Source organism: Bubalus kerabau, chromosome 23 (genome assembly GCF_029407905.1).
Source record: "Bubalus kerabau isolate K-KA32 ecotype Philippines breed swamp buffalo chromosome 23, PCC_UOA_SB_1v2, whole genome shotgun sequence".
NCBI lineage: Eukaryota > Metazoa > Chordata > Mammalia > Artiodactyla > Bovidae > Bubalus > Bubalus kerabau.
Window position 1 is genome coordinate 8,851,158 of NC_073646.1, and position 6,423 is coordinate 8,857,580.

Genomic DNA, 6,423 nt, shown 5'->3' on the forward strand with positions numbered 1-6,423 from the left:
TCCTCTGCCATCCCCTTCTCCTCCTGCCTTTAATCTTTCCTGGCATTGGGGTCTTTTCCAATGAGTCAGTTCTTTGTATCAGGTGGCCAAAGTATTGGAGCTTCAGCTTCAGCGTCAGTCCTTCCAATGAATATTCAGGACTGATTTACTTTAGGATGGACTGGTTTGATCTCCTTGCAATCCAAGGGACTTCTCAGTATATAGAAGGATATATACCAAACTATTGATGGTCTTTATCATCTTACATTGAGACTGGTCACTGCAAGGGGATTGCTCTTTTTTAACTTATACTCTTTCGTATTTTTGTTTGTTTTAACAATAATCCATACTTTATTTCTGTCAAATACATCTGAAAATAATGTTTAACCAAAAAACACGGTTAGGTGCTTGCTTCAGCACATATACTAAAATTAGATCTATACAGAGAAGAATAACATGGCTCCTGCACGAGTTGTCATGAAAATTCACGAAGCATTCCATATTTTTCAGACTTACAGTTATGGGAAACAAAATCATGGTTATCAAAGGGAAACATGGAGAGGGATAAATCAGGAGCATGGGATGAACATACACACGATACCACATGTAAGATAGATAACCAACAAGGACCTACTGTATAGCACAGGGATCTGCTCAATATTCTGTGGTAACCTGTACGAGAAAGAATGTGAAAAAGAACGTGCGTGATAAATCACTTCAGTCGTGTCCGACTCTGCGACCCCATGGACTATAGCCTGCCAGTCTCCTCTGTCCATGGGTTTCTCCAGGCAAGGATACTGGAGTGGGCTGCCATGCCCTCCTCCAGGGGATCTTCCTGACCCAGGAATCAAACCCTCGTTTCCCGCGTCTCCTACATCAGCAGGCAGATTCTTCACCGGGGAGCCACCAGGGAAGCCCCTAGCTGATGTGTTCTGCCAGGCATCTGTAAGCCAAAGAGATGGTTGCTTCATGGCACTGAGTTTGGGGCGGGTACTTAGTGTTGCTGTCATAGCAACTGGAGCAGCTGGTAAGAGAGGGAGTCAGAGTCTGACCTTGGGAGTCCCACGCCTTCTTCTCTCTCCCTCCCTGCTTCTCCCCCTCTCACTATCTGGAGATCCGCCCGCGTTATCAGCAGCCAGCAGCCTCCTTTCTCCTAGCCTGGGGACCTCTGGCTAATCTCAAGAGCAGTCCATTTATTTGGAAAATAAAAAATTAGAATTCAAAGACAATTGTTCACCAAATGTGTGAAAGCCGCTCTCGGTAACAGCTGTGGTTCTTTCCATAAAGGAGAGCCCCCAGCCCCCAGCCCATGCAAGAAAACCGCAGAGCCAAACATAAAGTAATGAGCCCGTCTGTTCACTCCTGCTGCCCAGGCTTTTGCTCAGATCACAAAAGCTCTTCCTCCTTCTCTTCTTCTTTTTTTTTTTTTTAAATAAAGTCTCCAAGGATCTGAGGGCCAGGCATTGTCTTTTCTGTGCCTACCTGCTTCCCTCCAAAACAGGGAGGCTCATGCTTTCCACATCATTTAGCATTAGAAAAAAAAAAGATGTACTTAACTCCTTCTGGGTAGCGTATCTATGAGCCTTCAGGCTGGAGAGCCAAGTTGGGCTGAATATAGTTCTGTGTTTTCTTCCTTCTGGGCATGGGGATCAATTAAGACTCACAAGGGGACAAATGAAAAAACTCAAAACAAAAACCCAACAATCTCAACCTAAGTTGTTAAAAAATAAATAATCATTAAAATAATAATAGTATATAATAATAGTGGGCTTCCCTGGTGGCTCCCATGGTAAAGAAGCTGCTTGCAATGCAGGAGACGTGGGTTCGATCCCTGGGTCTGGAAGATCCCCCTCTCTGGAGAACGGAATGGCAACTCACTCCAGTATTCTTGCCTGGAGACTCCCATGGACAGAGGAGCCTTTCGGGCTACAGTCCATGGGGTGGCAAAGAGTCAGACATGACTGAGTGACTTTACTACTACTAAGAAAAAGAAGAAATTCATTTCCTTCCGTCATGGGGAATTTCAGGCACGGCTTGACTTTGGATGAGGCTGGATCCAGAGACTCATGTAACAATAGCATCCAGACCCGGAATCTCTGCCATCCTTGGTTTTGCCTTCTCTGTGGCCACTTCAGTTTCCAGCTTGTCTTGGGGTTCCCTGGAAACTTCATATTCCCCATATTGCCAAACCAAATGCAGAGGGAGACAGAGTTTCTCTGTCCAAGAGCTGGAAAAGAAGGAAGGTTGGAGCCTTGGTTTCTCTGGCTGGCCCTTCTGGGGTCATGGGCTCTGCCATGAACCAATCACCACGACCTGGGGATGGACCTGTTAGTTTCCCTTGAGTCAAAGGCTGTGAATTTGCCCACGCAGGAGGTTGGGCAGAAGGGGACCACAGGGACTGTTACCACAGGGAAAAGAGAGGATTTGGACGGCCAGGACATATACAGCCACTGCAGGGCAGAGTTGGAGTGTGCTGAGAAAGCAGAGTGAAATATCCACAGTGCTATCAACACTCTCAGGGCATTCACAGCAGGTAATACAGAAACGGTCATTATACACCTTTGAAAAGATGCTGAAAACAAGGTCCTACTATATAGCACAGGGAACTATATCCAGTCCTCTGGGATAAACCACATGGAAAAGCATATATGTTGAATGTGTGCCAAGTCACTTCAGTCGTGTCTGACTCTTTGCGACCCTGTGGACTGTAGCCCACCAGGCTCCTCTATCCATGGGATTCTCCAGGCAAGAAACTGGAGTGGGTTGCCATTCCCTCCTCCAGGGGATTTTCCCAACCCAGGGATCCAACCTGTATCTCTTATGTCTCCTGCACTGGGAGGCAGGTCCTTTACCAGTAGCGCCACCTGGGAAGCCCACATATGTATCAAAATAGAGTGTATATATGTGTATAACCAAGTCACTGCTGTACAGCAGAAATTAGCACACTGTAAGTCAACTATACTTCGATCAAAAAAAAAAAAGGAAAGAAAGGACTTTCCTGGTGGCTCAGTGGATAAGAGTCCACCTGCCAATGCAGGGGACGTGGATTTGAACCCTGGCCCAGGAAGACTCCACATGCCTCGGAACAACTAAGCCCAGGCGCCACAACCACTGAGTCCTTTCTCTGGAGCCCTTCAGCTGCATCTACTGAAGCCCGAGTACCCTGGCAACAAGAGAAGCCACCGCAATGAGAAGCCCCGCAACTAGAGAGTAGCCCCCACTCGCCGCAACTAGAAAAAGCCCTCTCGCAGAAGGAAAACCCAGCACAGCCATAAATAAATAAACAATTTTTTTTCAAAGTCCTGTTCCATCCTCTTGCCCACACTTGGAAACAGATAATGTTATTATCTCGCTTTCCAGATGAGAAAATAGACGAACTGAGTGGTCAAGTAAGGAACCCTAGGTCACACAGTTAATAAAAGGCAGATCTGGGCCTTCAAGCCCATCTCTCTCTGAGGCTAAGGCTTCTTTTTCCTCTTTGAAACATTAGACTAAAGGAGTGTTTTGGGTAAGTCAGGTATGGATGGGGCTGTAGCTGCTGTCCCATTCAAGAAAACCTCAGAGCAGGAATGTCTTCAAGGTCTCACCACAGGCAGCATTTAGAGCTTGCCGCAGGTATGCGGTGGGCTCCCCAGGTGGTGCCAGTGGTAAAGAACCCGCCTGCCAATGCAGGAGACACAAGAGACACGGGTTTGATCCTTGAGTCCGGAAGATCCCCTGGAGGGGGAAATGGCAACCCACTCCAGTATTCTTGCCTGGAGAATCCCATGGACAGAGGAGCCTGGCAGGATACAGTCCATAGGATCACAGAGTCGGACATGGCTGAAGCGACTTAGCACGCATGCACAGCTGTATGGGGACTGCTGGTCTGGGCCCACGTCTGTGGCTTCACCTGGGTCACACAGTCCCGGCCAAGAAGGCAGAGGCAGGATGAGAATGGAGGCCCAAACTGTGTGGACCCCCTGGCCTCCTCCCCTCAAAGAGCTCAGGGAGGCCAAGAACTGGAGGTATGAGCAAGTCAGCACAGAGTGGGGCGGAAACGGTGACTCAGCCCCCGGTCAGGATTCCCAGCTCCTCGCCTGAGGGATGAGTCATTACCTTGACGCCTTCAATTTTCACACTTCTAACTCTCCCAGCCTCGCCTAGGATGATGACGAAGGAAAGCTCCCTGCCCCCCGGGCTGTGCCCCAGATGACCTAGAGTTCAAATTCAGTCTTTGCTACTTACCAGTCAAGGGACTTTGAAAGGACTTCCCTGTGGTCCAGTGGTTACTCCATCTGCCAACTCAGGGGACACAGTTTCAATCCCTGGTCGGGGAACTAAGGTTCCACATTGTTGTTCTTCAGTCACCAAGTCGTGTCTGACTCTTCGCGACCCCGTGGACTGCAGCACGCCAGGTTTCCCTGTCCCTCACTAACTCCCGGAGTTTGCCCAAGTTCATGTCCACGGACCTCGGGGCAACTAAGTCTATGTGCCACAGCTACTGAAGCCTGAAGGCCCTAGGGCCCCTGCTCCATGAGAGAAGCCTGCAAACCACAACTAGGGAAAGCCTGTGCTCAGAAACGAAGACCCAGCGCAGTCAAAACAAAAGCAAAACAAAGCGAAATTCAGGCTCTGCTATTTGTCAGTTAAGCGTCTCTCGCTCAGTTGTGTCCGACTCTTTGCGACCCCAGGGACTGTATCCTGCCAGGCTCCTCTGTCTATGGGATTCTCCAGGTAAAAATACTGGAGTCGGTTGCCATCTCCTCCTCCAGGGGAGCTTCCCGATCCAAGGATCAAACCCAGGTCAAAGGAACTTTGACAAATCACTGAGCTCACATTTTCCCATCTGTAAACTGGAGATGATAATGTCTGTCTCGCTAGGCTCCTTTAGCTGGTTGGTATTTCTTGAGCACCTACTATGTGCCAGGCATGGAGGATATGATAATAAACAAAACAGATAGACTTCCTGCCCTGGTGAAGCTTACTGGGAAAAAAATAAGAAATTATGTATGTGTAATGTAATATCAGTTGCTTATGAATACAGTGAAGAAAAAGCAAATGGATGAGGCAAGAGAGGGGCAAGAGGGTTGAAGAAGACAGTTTCTAGTGTTCAGCATGGGGCCTCTACCTATTAGGGCCTCAGTGAAGAACTATGAATTAGTTGGTTGTCCACCCCATACAGTCCCTCAGGGGAGCTCCAGGGAAAGAGTCCCCAAAGTCCATCATGGTAACTTGCTCCCCCTTGTAGCTTCAGGAAGGAAGGCCCACATGATTTTCAGCACAGAAGGGGCTTCCCCTCCCTTGGGGTGATGCCAGGTGACAATTCCCAGCAGGGTCCCAGGACTGGGCTGAGGGTTCCCAGCCCCCACTCAGTGTATGCCTGTGTGTGTGTGTATGCATGTAATGTACTTTTTTTTAATATTTATTTATTTGGCTGCATGGAGTCTTAGTTTCAGCATGCAGGACTTTCAGTTGGGGCCTGTGGGATCTAGTTCCCTAACTAGGGATTGAACCCTAGACCCCTGTACTGGGAGCACAGAGTCTTAGCCACTGGACCACAAGAGAAGCCCCTAATGTGTTTTTTTAATTGAGGTGAAGTTCATACAACATAAAATTAACGTTAACCATTTAAAAGTGAACAATTCAGTGACTTTGAATATGTTCACATTGTCGTACAGTCATCATCTCCATTTAGTTCCAAGACATTTTTCAGCACCCCAAAGAAACCTTGTATCCACTAAGCATTCACCCTCCATTCCTCCTCCTCCCAAACTCCTACAAACCACTCGATTTACCACTTCAGGACATTTCACGTAAATGGAAGCTTACCATGTGTGACCTTTCGTGTCTGTTTTTTTTTCACTTGTTATGTTTCTGAGGTCCATCCACATTGCGGCATGCACCAGAACTTCATTGCTTTTTATGGCAGGATATGGCTCAGACGGTAAAGAAATCCCTGCAATGAGGGCGACCTGGATTCGATCCCTGGGTTGGAAAGATCCCCTGGAGGAGGAAACGGCAACCCACTCCAGTGTTCTTGCCTGGAGAATCCCACGGACAGAGGAGCCTGGTAGGCTACAGTTCATGGGATCACGAAGAGTCAGACATGACCGAGCAACTAAGTACAGCACAGCACGTTACTCCATCACAGGGACAGACCACACGTGTTTATCCCTTAATCAGTTTAAGTGCATCCTTACGTTTTATACTCTAGACACGTCGTGTGCCCTGTCCCAGCCCTGAGAGCTGATTCCACCAAGTTCTAAGAGGGAGCGAAGTGAGACGAGGAAGGGAGAAGAATGAGTACAGGGTGCATTAATGGGCAAGGTACCATGATGGACTTTGGGGACTCTTTCCCTGGAGCTCCCCTGAGGGACTGTATGGGGTGGGCAACCAAGCCCGTTCGCCACAGCTGCTGAGCCTGTGCACCATAGAGGCTGCAACAGAAGAAGCCACCGCAAT

At 48.4% G+C, this 6,423-nt stretch overlaps 1 non-coding gene across 1 annotated transcript; it reads left to right on the top strand.

Moving 5' to 3' along the window:
• The first annotated feature begins 383 nt into the window (after positions 1-383).
• On the top strand, positions 384-486 carry LOC129638262 (U6 spliceosomal RNA). Its single transcript, XR_008707769.1, has one exon. It is a non-coding gene; the product is annotated as a U6 spliceosomal RNA (small nuclear RNA).
• Positions 487-6,423: the final 5,937 nt, after the last annotated feature.